This window comes from Bos taurus, chromosome 5 (assembly GCF_002263795.3).
Source record: "Bos taurus isolate L1 Dominette 01449 registration number 42190680 breed Hereford chromosome 5, ARS-UCD2.0, whole genome shotgun sequence".
Classification (NCBI taxonomy): Eukaryota; Metazoa; Chordata; class Mammalia; order Artiodactyla; family Bovidae; genus Bos; species Bos taurus.
This window is the reverse complement of record NC_037332.1, coordinates 91254018-91269141: the sequence shown is the minus strand read 5'-3', so window position 1 is coordinate 91269141 and position 15124 is coordinate 91254018. Positions and strand designations below refer to the sequence as shown.

At 39.9% G+C, this 15124-nt stretch overlaps 1 long non-coding RNA gene across 1 annotated transcript in view; it reads right to left on the bottom strand.

Moving 5' to 3' along the window:
- Window positions 1-318: 318 nt before the first annotated feature.
- Window positions 319-15124, bottom strand: part of LOC112446621 (uncharacterized) — a 279576-nt gene continuing 264770 nt past the window's right edge. Inside the window, exon 5 of the long non-coding RNA XR_003034624.2 lies at window positions 319-644. This is a non-coding gene — a long non-coding RNA (uncharacterized lncRNA). The remainder of the gene's footprint in view (window positions 645-15124) is intronic.

The following is a 15124-nucleotide window of genomic DNA, read 5'->3' as shown; positions in this document are numbered from 1 at the left end:
TGGATGTACTGTTTTATCCTTGGTGCTTTGTTGGAATCCAGTGCAGTTTTTATCATCTCACCTGGTCAATATGAATTTGATTATAGAGATTAGGGAAGGACATTACATCTACAGGACACTGTCTGTCTTTATTGTAGCAGTTACTCAGTTAATGGCAGGGGGAAAATCTCCAAGCCTAATAAATTTAAAATATCTGGCAATTTGAACAGTTGAGTGACAACCAGAATCCTAATTTAACCTCATTTTGTGTTCATACAAAGACTAGTATGCTAAAAATTAATCTCAAATTTTGGTATCCATTATTCATATCCAGTTAGTGTTCCGCTATTGTGCCCAGAAGAAAGTGATTAATGCATGTGGAGTAACAAGGTCAAATTTATTTTGGATACAACACAATGTACATCCGCAATGTTGACTACTGGCATGGCATGAATTCTTAATGTTCTCATAACAGTAACTTCATATTCAATCACAATTTTGAAATTATTAATGATTATCTCATGTTAAGATGTGGAACCAAGAAGGGCTACATAACAACAACAAAGCCAGTTCTATTTTAAATACTATGTGGAAAAAATGATTATATACGAGTTTTTGAAAGATTTCAGGTACATGTTAGCTTTTCCCTGTCTCAGTAGCCTGACCTGTGGAGAAAAAAAAAACACTGTCAGTTCCAGTTCTCATCTGCCTTTATTTTCAAATAACCTTACCATAACACAGCTTTAGCTCATTAATGATGGATATCCATCACTTTTCAAATAATCTATGCTTCATTGAATTTGACTGCAATGTGAATCTATACAGAACAAGTCCTCTATTTTTCAATGACTTCCCAAATATAGAATATGTGATATCACTGAAAAAGTTCACTCTAGAAACTTCTGACATGAAAAAGTTTCATGCATGCGTGCTCAGTCATGTCTGACTCTTTGAGACCCCATGGCTATAGCCCACTAGGCTCCTCTGTCCACGGGGTTCCCCAGGCAAGAATACTGGAAGGAGTTGCCATTTCTTTCTCCAGGGGATCTTCCAGGGATCCCCAAAGGGATCAAACTTAGGGTCAAACCAAAGTCTCCTGGGTTGGGAGGCAAATTCTGTACCACTGAGCCACCTGGAAAAAGGCTCAAGGGGCAGCAAAAACATGGCCAACAGAGGTTCCCCCTGGTATTGCACACTGTCTGGCCCTTGGATTTGGCTGCCTGGGTCTGGCACCCCCTACAGAGACAGTCACAGCCCCTGACTCTGATCGCTGACCACCAGTTCTGACGGGACTGCTCAGAAGCCTGACATAGAGACTATTTCCTCAATCAGAAAACCCAGGGCCCACTCAGAACTCCCTCAATAGACTCAGGCAGGCTGGTAATCAAGTCCACAATCCTTAGGTCCCCAGCTGTGATATTCAGAAAGTTCTAAAGCCCAGTTTTTTTGGCCATAAAACTGAACTGACCTGAATTATTTGGCTGCAAAATCTGACCTGAACTCGTATGAGGCTATTTATAGACTTCACTTATCCCACCGTAGGTGAATATTCATGCTTTTCTGCCAGCATATGAATCTGTTTTGATTACAGGGAGCCTTAGACCTTGCTGGGACTGTTTATATAACACATGATATTTGCACTGTATTGCCTTCTAAATTCTTATATTCAAAATAAATCTGGCATCAAGGGATGTGGATAAAGAATCAGAAAATAACATCTTGTGAAATTACATGGACATGAATTTAAAACCTGGATCTGCTGCTAATCACTAATTATGTGACTTGGGATAAATTACTTAACTTCCTTGAACCTGGTTCTTCATTTATAAGAATGGAGAAATCAACTAGCACTACAAATGTTTGGATAGTACTTGCCTACTTAGGCAATCACTTTTTCAACATTATTTTCCCCTAAATCAACTGTACTTTAATAAAAATAAATCTTTTTAAATGTTAAAAAAAAAAAACATATTATTTTTCCCTAAAATTTCACTCCCCTTTGTCTGCTCCCTGTCCTCACCAAATATCAGAACTTGATGGCTTTCCCTCCTTTATGGGACTGAATGTTGTCAATGTCCTTCTTTTGATGAAAAGAGTTAAACCACAACATCGTACTTCTCTACAAACTGTAATAATTTAAGCTTGGGGTTCTCAAAGACAAAAATCATGCCTCTCCTTTTCTGATAGCACTTACACATGTTGGCTGGGGGCGGGGAAGAAGACCACAGACTCAGAATTACAGTCAAGACTCACATATTAAAAATAAATGTCAGAGAATAAGAAGCGAAGTATGCACACACTAGAGCCTGGGGACCAACTCAATCCAGTTCCTTAATGCAGTTGAATTACAAACTTTCCCCCTCCCACTGCCGTGATGTCAACTGGGCAATAGGGTGTTAGTGACACTCAGGTAGCAGGAGAAATCCTAATGCTACTGAACAGGAGAGAAAAGACTGGTCACATGTTGGCAAATAGGTAGAACAGGCTATCCTAACTGTCCCCAAAGATACTGAACATCTATAAACGTCCAGGGTTTTTGCCCAAAGGAATCACTATGGATCGTTTTGGCTTTAGAGATTTGACCCACTCTGTGAGTTATGAAGACTGACTTCTTCATCACACACTAATGTCTGATAAATCTGATAAATCCATGTTGTTCAGTCACCTCTTCACGACCCCATGGACTGCAGCATATTTGTTGTGAAATATTTGGTAGTGGAAAGCATAGCATAAAATCAGCATCTGGTCTGAATGTTCATTGCAGTTTCCCTTGTGGCTTAGCTGGTAAAGAATATGCCTGCAATGCAGGAGACCTGGGTTCAATCCCTGGGCTGGGAAGATCCCCCTGGATAAGGGAATGGCAACCCACTCCAGAATTCTGGCCTAGAGAATTCCGGCCTAGAGAATGCCATGGACTGTATAGTCCATGGGTTCACAAAGAGTTGGACACAACTGAGCGGCTTTTACTTACTTACATATACATATACATATACATATATATATATATATATATATATATATATGGAATCTAGAAGAATAATACTGATGAACCTATCTTCAGGAAAGGAATGGAAATACAGACATAGAGAACAGACTTATGGACATAGAGGAGGAAGGAGAGGATGGGACAAATTGAGAAAGTAGCACTGATATATATACATTATCATGTGTAAAATAGGTAGCCAGTAGGAAGCTGCTATATAACACAAAGAGCCCAGCCTGGCACTCTGTGACAATCTAGAGGGGTGGGAAAGGAGTGGGGTGGAGACTCAAGAAAGATATATAATTACGGAAGATTCACATTGTTGTATGGCAGAAACCAACACGACATTGTAAAGCAATTATCCTCAACTTTTAAAAAATCATAAGCTGGATATTTGAAGAGACCTTAAAAATTAATCTAATTTCTTGATCATTTTGGTGAGAAAAACTAAGGCCAACTGAAGCTTAAAAACTTGATTAAGTTTCACAGCTGGTAAAAGGCAGAGCCAAAAAAACTTCAATCCTTGCATCCATTAAGAAAATAATAAAATAAATGATAGTCTATATCTCCATTGGAGGATATTTGTTTTAAAATTAAGTATCCTTGGACATGGAGTAGCATTACTGCAGAAAGATCATGGGAGATGGATGTGGTAGACTTAGTTCTAACAGGAGCTCTGCCACTAACTTGGGCAAAGCAAAACAGAGTTGGATGCCCTTCCAGTTGTGAGATATTATGATGCTGTGATTCTTCTAAAGTGACATGAAAGAAATGGCACCTCCAAAGATAACCAGAAAGGACATTTGATCCTGTAAGCATATGAGTTAATACTTTTAACATTTTTTTAATTATGTAAATATGATAACACATTTACAGGAGACTTGGAAAATACAGAACAAAGTTACATATAGTTCCATTATATATTACAGTTATTTTTTAAGTAGATCAATTGAGATCTTTAGTTAGAGTTTCAACAACAAACTCTCAAAAATTAATAGAATGAACATACAGAAAAGTAGAATATAGTAGGCCTGAAAAGCACTATGAACCAAGTCAACATAATTAAGATTTACACAATTTTCATACAACAATAGGATACAAATTCTACTCAAGTTCCAATGGGTTTAAATATTAAATGCAATATTAATAGAAAGAGATTTTAGTCTGATCACTCAGAATCTGAATATATGTTATATTTGAATACATGACCAAATATATTTTTAAGTTACAGAAGAGGATATTTTTTCTGCTTAGCAACTATTAGGAGTTATAATGTGATGCATACAAGTCTTCAACTACTTCAACTACTCTGTTCAAAAGAAACCCCGTTGAGCTTCTCTGTCAATGATTTCTAATCAGAGAAGCCTTCTATATGCTCAGCAGAAATCGGTGACGAGAGTAATGAAAGAGCATCACCGTTTGTTGTAACACTTGACATTTAATATGAGTGTATAAGGTGCAGCCCCCTTGGGAGAGGAGATGCAAAGTTATTAAGAAAAGAGACTCAAGAATACCTTAGGAAATCCTACCTTCTTGCTTTTACTTGATTTTTAAAAAATATTCAACTCACCCTGTTGGGGAACCTCGTGCTCTTTCTTCTTTCTTCTTGTTTAAGTCAATTTGATTTTTTTCTTTTCCCCCAAAGACTTGTTCTCCCTCTTGTTAAACTGACATGCTATAAATTGACATCTCATTAAAAATCCTTCAGCATTATTAAAGTCCCTGGGTTCACTTCTTCAGATTTTATTATTTTTCCCTCTACATACTATTTTCTTCAAACCATGCAGTATACTTTAAAACATGTATTCACATTATCTTTTGAAGAAATTTTCTTACCACATGCAGCAGAGTACAGCTAGCACAAGAGCAAGCTTCCCAGTGAAAAACCCTTACACATTAGGGGGTGATTATTTGAATTTCAAAAGGACTTCCTTAAAAAAAGCTACCCCCTTAGTCCATTTAGGTGTTTATTTACTAATTCCTCAGACTCTGGTGGCTCAGAGGATAAAGAAATTGCCCATAATGCAGAGACTCAGGCTCAGTCCCTGGCTTGGGAAGATCCCCTGGAGAAGGGAATGGCAACCTACTCCAGTATTCTCGCCAGGAGAATTCAATGGACAGAGGAGCTAGGCAGGTTACAGTCAATGGGGTGGCAAAGAGTCAGACAGAACTGAGCAACTAACACACACACACACACACACACACACAAACACATACATACACACACAGACTTCTTGTAAGGCAAGTGGCTTAAGCAGTCAGTGCCAAATTAAGGTCAGTTATAAGAGACAAAGAAGTTAGAACAATATGGGGTAATCTTTAGAAAATGACAGTTACATTGCACTTAGTACAAACCCCACCATTTAGGCAAAACAAAATATCCTTTTCTAACAGATCACAGTTCAGCTCACCTTAAATAATGAAAAGCACACTGAAAAGCGAAAGTGACAGTCACTCAGTCATGTCCGACTCTTTGCGACCCCATGAACTATACAGTCCGTGGACTTCTCCAGGCCAGAATACTTGAGTGGGGAGCCTTTCCCTTCTCCAGAGGATCTTCCCAACCCAGGGATCAAACCCAGGTCTCCCGCATTGCAGGTAGATTCTTTACCAGCTGAGCCACAGGGAAGCCCAATATATAGATAAATATATATATTATATATATATATTTTTTAATCCTGCTATTTCTGGGTCATTAAACACCATCCATAAAGTATACTTCATTAGCAAGAATCAGAACAAGATTCTTTAAAATGTCTGTAGGACACTGCAGTATCAGTGTCCTACACTCTAACCTTATAGTCCTTTCCATACTGTTTATGATGGAACCAATCTTATATTTTGTTAAGAGAATTGTAATAAAGTATTTATTTGCAAAGTAAATAATAATCATGCCTATTTTAATACCATGTTGCTTGTATCTTAAAGAATTAAAGATGTAGGTTCAGTCTCTCGGTGGGGAAGATCCCTTGCAGATGGAAATGGCAACCCACTCCAGCATTCTTGCTTGGAAAATTCCATGGACAGAGGAGCCTGGTAAGAGCTGGACATGACTTAGCGAATAGATAACAACACTATGTGTTTAGTACCTATCTATCCCCTTAAATATGTGCCTGATGAGGGCAGGATTCATGTACTGATCCCAGTACATGGTATGTGAACAATAAAAACCTATTCAAGAAATGAATTAAGTGGGAATCTGTCATGTCATTTGGGTTAAATACAGCTTTTGGTCATGTTCATCATCTCCTAAACTATGAACTATGGCTAAAACAATAGACACGTTTTCACAGCTCCTTTTAATAACTACAATGACCATGTATAGAGGTATCACATGCTAGTCATGGTGCTAAAGTGCTTTACAGAGATGATCGGATTTAATTCTCATAACAACATGATTGTACATTACTATTATAATAGTATTCCTAATGTACTGCTAATCCCATTTCAGAGATGAAGAAATTGAGACTAAGGAAATTTCCCTAGGTTGCTGAAGTCACTTCAAAATCTTACTTTTCTGAGCTCATTTTCAGTATGCCTAATAGTCTGCTGAAAAAGTATATGAAAAGTCTCACACTCAAGCAGACCTGAGTCATTGTGATTCTTGGAATAACAGTGGTAAACCAGAGCGTGCATTGAAAAGATCTTGCTGAGATTAAAACAACAGTTTAAGTTGAAAATGTGGTTCAAGAATGAATGTTCTGAGTGGAAACCAGAATCAAATAGCATTGTATGAATTTACTAAAATGAGAAAGTTTATTGACAAAATTACACACTGGATATTAGTGTTAAACCTCATTTCAATGCATATCCATTATATTTTAGAAATAAGAATTAATTTTTAGAAGAGAGTGATCAGCCATGCTTGGAATAGTTCAAATTTGTGTGTCTTTTTTAATAACTAGATCACCTGGAGACTTTGGAGGCAGCTGTGGTTACTCCTTGGAAGGAAAGTTATGACCAACCTAGATAGCATATTGAAAAACTTAGATATTACTTTGCCAACAAAGGTCCGCCCAGTCAAGGCTATGATTTTTCCAGTGGTCATGTATGGATGTGAGAGTTGGACTGTGAAGCTTTTGAACTGTGGTGTTGGAGAAGACTCTTGAGAGTCCCTTGGACTGCAAGGAGATCCAACCAGTCCATTCTGAAGGAGATCAGCCCTGGGTGTTCAATGGAAGGACTGATGCTGAAGCTGAAACTCCAATACTTTGACCACCTCATGCGAAGAGTTGACTCATTGGAAAAGACTCTGATGCTGGGAGGGACTGGAGGCAGGAAGAAAAGGGGACGACAGAGGATGAGATGGCTGGATGGCATCACCAACTCAATGGACGTGAGTCTGAGTGAACTCCGGGAGTTGATGATGGACAGGGAGGCTTGGTGTGCTGCAATTCATGGGGTCGCAAAGAGTCGGACACAACTGAGCGACTGAACTGAACTGTGGGTCTTCTAATTGGTCTAAGGGGTCTCTGTACCAATACAGGCAACACCAATACCATGAGTACAGAAATTTTCAGACAGCACCATCTCAACAGTAGTCCTCTGAGTCATGATTAGCACACAGCACTGAAAGTGCTCTGGGACAGATATGGCTAAAGGATTAAGTGAGAGTGTACGTGAGTGCAGGTGTGCTTGGTCATGTCCCTTTTGCAACCCCATGGACTGTAGCCCACCAGGCTCCTCTGTCCATGCGATTTCCTAGGCAAGAATAGTAGAGTGGGTTTCCATTTCCTTCTCCAGCGGATCTTCTTGACCCAGGAATCAAACCTGCATCTCCTGCACTGGCAGGTGGATTCTTTACCACCACGCCACCTGGGGAGCCTGAGTATGCACAGGACTCCGTACCTGAGTTTATTCCAAGAGTCCCAAGCACTGGGTTTTCCATGTCCTTGGTAGATTGTTTCTCTGCCCGGAAAGCTTCTATAGCAGATTGAAAAGTAGTGAGGATTTGCATGTGGAATTCATAACCAAACATTAAAATGGGGAGAAATGTTCCATTTTTGTGGTTTCTATTACAGGGACAGCTGCAGTGCACCAGCTATCCAGAAAAAGTAAAGCTAAGCCTTGAGCATCAGAATTGATTGGGTCAGTCTCGACGAATGTGATTTTGATCTATCAATTATTCAAAAATCCTGAGTTTTACCATAAAAGTAGAGGCTGCATTATATTCTCAGAGTTATGAGGCTCATCAGATCTGAGGTGATACTAGATGTCTTTTGGGAACAAGACCAAAAAATAGAGTCCAGACCTGAGTCAACAAGATGGGCTTGAGGAAAGAGGATGGAATACACACTGAGAAAATTAGGGCACTGAGAGAATCACATGGAAAGATCTGGATAGATGAGACAATGTTTTAGCAGCTGCTGTGAATGCACAACATTTAGGCAAGGGGGATGCATTAGTTATCTATTCACAATAACGGTGCACAACAAATTACCCTAAGACTAGCAGCTTAAAACAATAGGCATTCCTTTGGTCACAAGCCTGTGAGTCATCAATGAAGGCTGGCAATGTGGGCTTAGCAATTCTGGCCTTAGCTGCGCTCACTCACACATCTGACAGTTGCCACTCAGTCACTGATCTTAAACAGCCTCAGTTAAAACTGAGCAATTCTGAACTGAGTCTCTTCTCTACCAAGCCAGGCTTTCTCAAGGCAAGGGCAGAGAAGCAAGCGAGAAAACAGAAAAAGAAAAGTGCTTTTTACAAGCTTCTACCTGCATCATTTCTGCTTAGTATCCCATTGCCCAAAGCAAGTCCTATGACCAAACTCAGAATCAAGAGATGGTAAAATGAACTCTGCCTTTTAGTAAAAGAAAATACACAGTCGTACACAACAGGTGTTATGTTGGCTGTCTATCACTCCATTAAAAACGACCTCAAAACTCAGTAACATAAAACAATTACCACTTAATTTACCATTTGGTGTGATTCTTCTGCAGATCTTTCCTGGACTTAATCAACAATTTAGCTGAGACTAGATCATCTAAGATGTCTTTACACATATATCTGACAGTTGGTGTTGGCTGTTGATTGTACCCTATGTCATCAATAGGGTAACTTGGGATTCTTCATAATGATTGGTTTGCAGAAGAAACCAAGCCCCACTGGACAGTGCTTTGTGTCATGATTGCTAATGTCCCATTAACCAAGCGAGTTTCATAGTTAAAGAAAAATCACAGGATCAAGTCCAGGATCAGGGCAGGCAGAGAATGCACAAGGATGTGAATATTGGGGCCTGTAATTACTGAGGACTGCCAGGTGGTGCAGTGGTAAAGAATCTGCCTGCCAATGCAGGAGACACAAGATATGTGGGCTCGATCCTTGGGTCGGGAAGATCCCTGGAAGAGGAAATGGCAACCTACTCCAGTACTGCTGCCTGAGAAATCCCATGGACAGAGAAGCCTGGTAGGCTACAGTCCATGGGGTCACAAAAAGTCAAACAACTGAACACACACACACACACATTATAACAAGGGAGCAGATGAGAAAGAGGGGGGTGCTCACAAGAACCCTATAGGGGACACCCTATTATTGTCTATATTGTTTAGATGAGGACATAGAAGCTTGGATAATAGGAAAGATTTCCCTAAGGTCATCATGGCCAAGCCTGCCTGACTTAAGAACCTGGCATTTTATTACTACATTATTCATAATTAGCTCATACCCCTTGTGTGGCTCTTAACAAGGCTGGAAATGAAAAAATAAAATAAACACTGCCACTCTCCTCTCCATACGCTGAGCCTTCGCTTAAGCCAGGTAAGATACTCTCTCATAACTGCAGCCACCTCAATACAGCCTCTAATGCTGATGTTACATGTTACAGATAAGACTCTATGAAAAGGCTCTCTCTGTGTGAGAGGGCTCATAAGCAGGATTCTAAACATGGGGAAATATTTTTGTATGTGTACATCCACTACCTACCTGAGGAACTAATGGACCAAAATAGCCTGGTAGAGATTCCACTTCCAAATGATGAATTCTCTAAAGCAGGGGTCCCCAACATCCAGGAGCTAATGTCTGAAGATCTGAGGGGGAGCTGATGTGGTAATAATAATAGAAATAAAGTGCACAGTAAGTGCAATGTGCTCAAATCATCTTGACACCGTCCCCCACCTGAGCAGGGAAAAACTGTCTTCCATGAAACTGGCCCTTGGTTACAAAAAGGTTAGGGGCTTCTGCCTTAAAGCATTATGAGGAAGACTGTCCTCTTTATAATTTGATTTAATCTTACAGGGAAAGTAGGAAGGAGGGGAAAACATAGGAAGAGGAGTGGAGGGTAGAAAAAAAGAAAAGAAACTGAGATATTAATATTAGTTATGTCTGGACACAGAGTCAGGGGATTCTTATTTTCACCTTTTCAAAATTTTCTACAATTAACAAAGTGATACAGTAAGAATTATGGAAGTGTAAGATCTGATGTATGAGACTCATGAAAGGGATGGAGGAAATACTGTTGAGAATGCACAGCTAGAGAAACAAGGATAATGTTTGGAGGACCCAGGGTCCCATAAAATGGACTATTTGGATATCATCATGATACATGCTGTGGCCAACTTGACAAAGAATATATTATGAAACAGCAGTCCTTATCATTTCCCATCCAATTCAGCCTGCTTTGCTTTTGTGAACTGTAGGTCAAATTGTGTATGTATGAAGTGTCAGTTTTATATATTCATGAACATGGACTTAAAGTCAGCAGGATCATGAACCCTCTATCTTATCAGAAATAGCAAATGTGTTCAAAATCTTCAACAAAGATAAAAAATGAATAATAACCACATTAATGCTGGTAGAAGACAAGACTGGAAAGTCAATTTGTATGAAAGTCTTTACAAAGACTTTACAAAGGAAAAAAAATTGGTTGCAGTGCCTTACTATTTTCACTGTAATGCCTCCTTCAAGTTTATTTTATGGAACTACATGCTCAAATGGTACATCTATTTGCATTATTTTACTGCCCCAGGCCATCATTGGAGTAAGACTATTCAGTTCACTTCAGTTCAGTCACTCAGTCGTGTCTGGCTCTTTGAGACCCCATGAACTGCAGCAAACCAGGCTTCCCTGTCCATCACCAACTCCCAGATTCCACCCAAACCCATGTCTATTGAATTGGTGATGCCATCCAACCATCTCATCCTCTGTCATCCCCTTCTCCTCCTGCCCTCAATCTTTCCCAGCATCAGGGTCTTTTCAAATGAGTCAGGTCTCCGCATCAGGTGGCCAAAGTATTGGGGTTTCAGCTTCAACATCAGTCCCTCCAATGAACACCCAGGACTAATCTCCTTTAGGATGGACAGGTTGGATCTCCTTGCAGTCCAAGGGACTCTCAAGAGTCTTCTCCAACACCACAGTTCAAAAGCATCAATTGTTCGGCACTCAGCTTTCTTTATAGTCCAACTCTCACATCCATACATGACTACTGGAAAAAACATAGCTTTGCTTAGCATAGTCTCTGCTTTTGAATATGCTTTCTAGGTTGGTCACAACTTTCCTTCCAAGGAGTAAGCGTCTTTTGATTTCATGGCTGCAATCACCATCTGCAGTGATTTTGGAACCCAGAAAAATAAACTTAGCCACTGTTTCCCCATCTATTTCCCAAGAAGTGATGGGACTGGATGCCATGATCCTCGCTTTCTGAATGTTAAGCTTTAAGCCAACTTTTTCATTCTTCTCTTTCACTTTCATCAAGAGGCTCTTTGGTTCTTCTTCACTTTCTGCCAGAAGGGTGGTGTCATCTGCATATCTGAGGTTATTGATATTTCTCCCAGCAATCTTGACTCCAGCTTGTGCTTCCTCCAGCCCAGCATTTCTCATGATGTACTCTGCATATAAGTTAAATAAGCAGTGTGACAATATACAGCCTTGACATACTCTGTTTCCTATTTGGAACCAGTCTGTTGTTCCATGTCCAGTTCTAACTGTTGCTTCCTGACTTGCATACAGATTTCTCAAGAGGCAGGCCAGGTGGTCTGTTATCCCCATCTCTTTCAGAATTTTCCACAGTTTATTGTGATCCACACAGTCAAAAGATCCACACACAGACTATGCTTTGGCATAGTCAATAAAGCAGAAATAGATATTTTTCTGGAACTCTCTTGCTTTTTCCCTGATCCAGCAGATGTTGGCAATTTGATCTCTGGTTCCTCTGCCTTTTTTAAAACCAGCTTGAACATCTGGAAGTTCACGGTTCATGTATTGCTGAAGCCTGGCTTGGAAAATTTTGAGCATTACTTGACTAGCATGTGAGATGAGTGCAATTTGTGCAGTAATTTGAGCATTCTTTGGCATTGTCTTTCTTTGGGATTGCAATGAAAACTGACCTTTCCAGTCCTGTGGCCACTGCTGAGTTTTCCAAATTTGCTGGCATACTGAGTGCAGCACTTTCACAGCATCATCTTTTAGGATTTGAAATAGCTTAACTGAATTCCATCACCTCCACTAGCTTTGTTCATAGTGATGCTTCCTAAGGCCCACTTGACTTCACATTCCAGGATGTCCAGCTCTAGATGAGTGTGAGTGATCACACCTTCATGATTATCTGAGTCGTGAAGATTTTTTTTTGTACAGTTCTTCTGTGTATTCTTGCCATGTCTTCTTAATATCTTCTGCTTCTGTTAGGTCCATACCATTTCTGTCCTTTATCGAGCCCATCTTTGCATGAAATGTTCCCTTGGTATCTCTAATGTTCTTGAAGAGATCTCTGGTCTTTCCCATTGTATTGTTTTCCTCTATTTCTTTGCATTGATTGCTGAGGAAGGCTTTCATATCTCTCCTTGCTTTTCTTTGGAACTCTGCATTCAAATGGGTATATATTTCCTATTCTCCTTTGCTTTTCACTTCTCTTCTTTTCACAGCTATTTGTAAGGCATCCTCAGGCAGCCATTTTGCTTTTTTGCATTTCTTTTTCTTGGGGATGGTCTTGCTCCCTGTCTCCTGTACAATGTCACAAACCTCTGTCCATAGTTCACCAGGCACTCTGCCTATCAGATCTAGTCCCTTCAATCTATTTCTCACTTCCACTGTATAGTCATAAGAGATTTGATTTAGGTCATACCTGAATGGTCTAGTAGTTTTCCCCACTTTCTTCAATTTAAGTCTGTTACATGAACTATTTAATTGCCTTATCATGGGATCTGGTAGTCACAGCCACAGGAAGATACTATCGGTAAAAAAAAATGGAGAAAAAAAGATCACTTTGCTTTATTTTGATGTCGTCTACCATTTATCCTTTCACAATGCACCGTGGAATACAGTTTTTCATGTAATTCGGAAAAAAGAATATTGGAAACAAGTTCCAGCCTGTCAAATAAAATTCTATATAACAAGCTTGTCTGGCTATTCTATTAAAATGCTCTACACTTTGAGATGTCCTCATTTCTGAAGGGCAAATGAACCCAGCAGGTGACTGAGTGATTATGACTTCTGATTCAGTGCTCATTTTCAAAAAAAAAAAAAAATGCACTATTTAATGTGTGCTGATTGCCATCACTAACATTCCCTTGTTTTCAAATACACCCTTCCTCTTATCCACTAACTGAATCCTGCTCTGCATCCAGAAAGCCCACTTAAAGAAAATCTGCAGCTAAGTTTCAATTCCCTAGACGGTGAGAAGACTTACTACAGAATTAATTTTCAAAGACATCTTTAGAGTCCTCTATTTTTCTATTCCAGATGTAAATTTTAAAAACGGTTTGAGAAATGACTCTTAATAATAGAGTGAAATGAAAGGGAGCTACTGCCAACCAGAGACTCTGTTTCATCTAAAATATGCCCCATATGGGTGTTCTGAGAAAATGCTACAGCAGTAGATGCAATCACTCTCTTATTCTGAAAAGTTATAAAAACAAAGCCAAACAAAGGAACAACAGTGAAACAGATCACAAATAAATCAAGCCTCCCAGCACAGTCTCTCTAATGGTATCTCTGGGATGGTCCTGAAATTCTGAACATCCTGTCTTTTGATTATAAAAGGAAATCCTCAATTTTATTAGTTTATAATCTAAATGCAAAGGATAAAAACAGTAGTGTGTTACACTTTTGTTATTGCTATTGTTGTGCCCAGTCATGTCTGACTTTTTGCAACCCCATGGACTGTAGCCCACCAGGTTCCTCTGTCCATGGGTTTTTCCAGGCAAAAATACTGGAGTGGGTTGCCATTTCCTTCTCCAGGGGAATCTTCTCCACCCAGGGAAGAAACCCAAGTCTCCAGCATCTCCAACATTGGCAGGTAGATTCTTTATCACTGTACAACCTGAGAAGCCCGTGTTACACTAGAAGTCTTCTAAAGTGATCAAATACCAGGCACACACTCTGCCTTTTATCTGACTAAAGTGTAGTAGTACTTGGCAGCAAAAAGGGGTGTGCATCCAAAATTTTAATTTATTAGAGGATGTGTGTGTTAGCCCATCTCTAAAGAGATATTTTTACAGTCACCAGAAATTCAGGAGCCTCCAATAATGCTGCAAGGTTGTCTCTTCACTCCTAGAATCCTCAAGTGCTTTATCACTTGTCATTTTGAAGATGATCATTAATCAGAACACTTTGCACTTGAGCCGACTTGTAACCTATGGACTCTTTACAAACATAACAAGCCACATCAATAAAATGCAGCTGTTGCAGAGTGGAATGAGGCTGTTCATCATATGAGCAGCAGTCTACAACAGGAAGATAAAGATGACTACTGACAGTGCAGGCATCATTTTCCTCTTCCCAAACTCAATTTGATATCTCACATATAAGTATCAGGTGTAGAGGGAATAAACATTCAAGGGCCATTATTGAAAAGCACAAGGTGTCAAAAATTGCATAGGTATACAGAAGTTAGCATGAGGATTACACAGAAGGGCTAAGTTTGTATCTATACCAAATGTTGCAGTGCAGTACATGTGCGCCCTCATATCTGACCCTTTGCAACCCTAAGGAGTGTAGCCCGCCAGGCTCTCCAGTCCATGGGAGTTTCCAGGCAAGAACACTGGAGTGGGCTGCCATTTCCCACTCCAGGGGATCTTTCTGTCTCAGGGATCAAACCCGTGTCTCTGGCATCAGCTACAGTGGCCAGCAGATTCTTTTACCACTGGCACCACCTGGGCAGCCCTCTGAAGTGAAATGAAGTGAAGTCGCTCAGTCGTGTCTGACTCTTTGAGACCCCATGGACTGTAG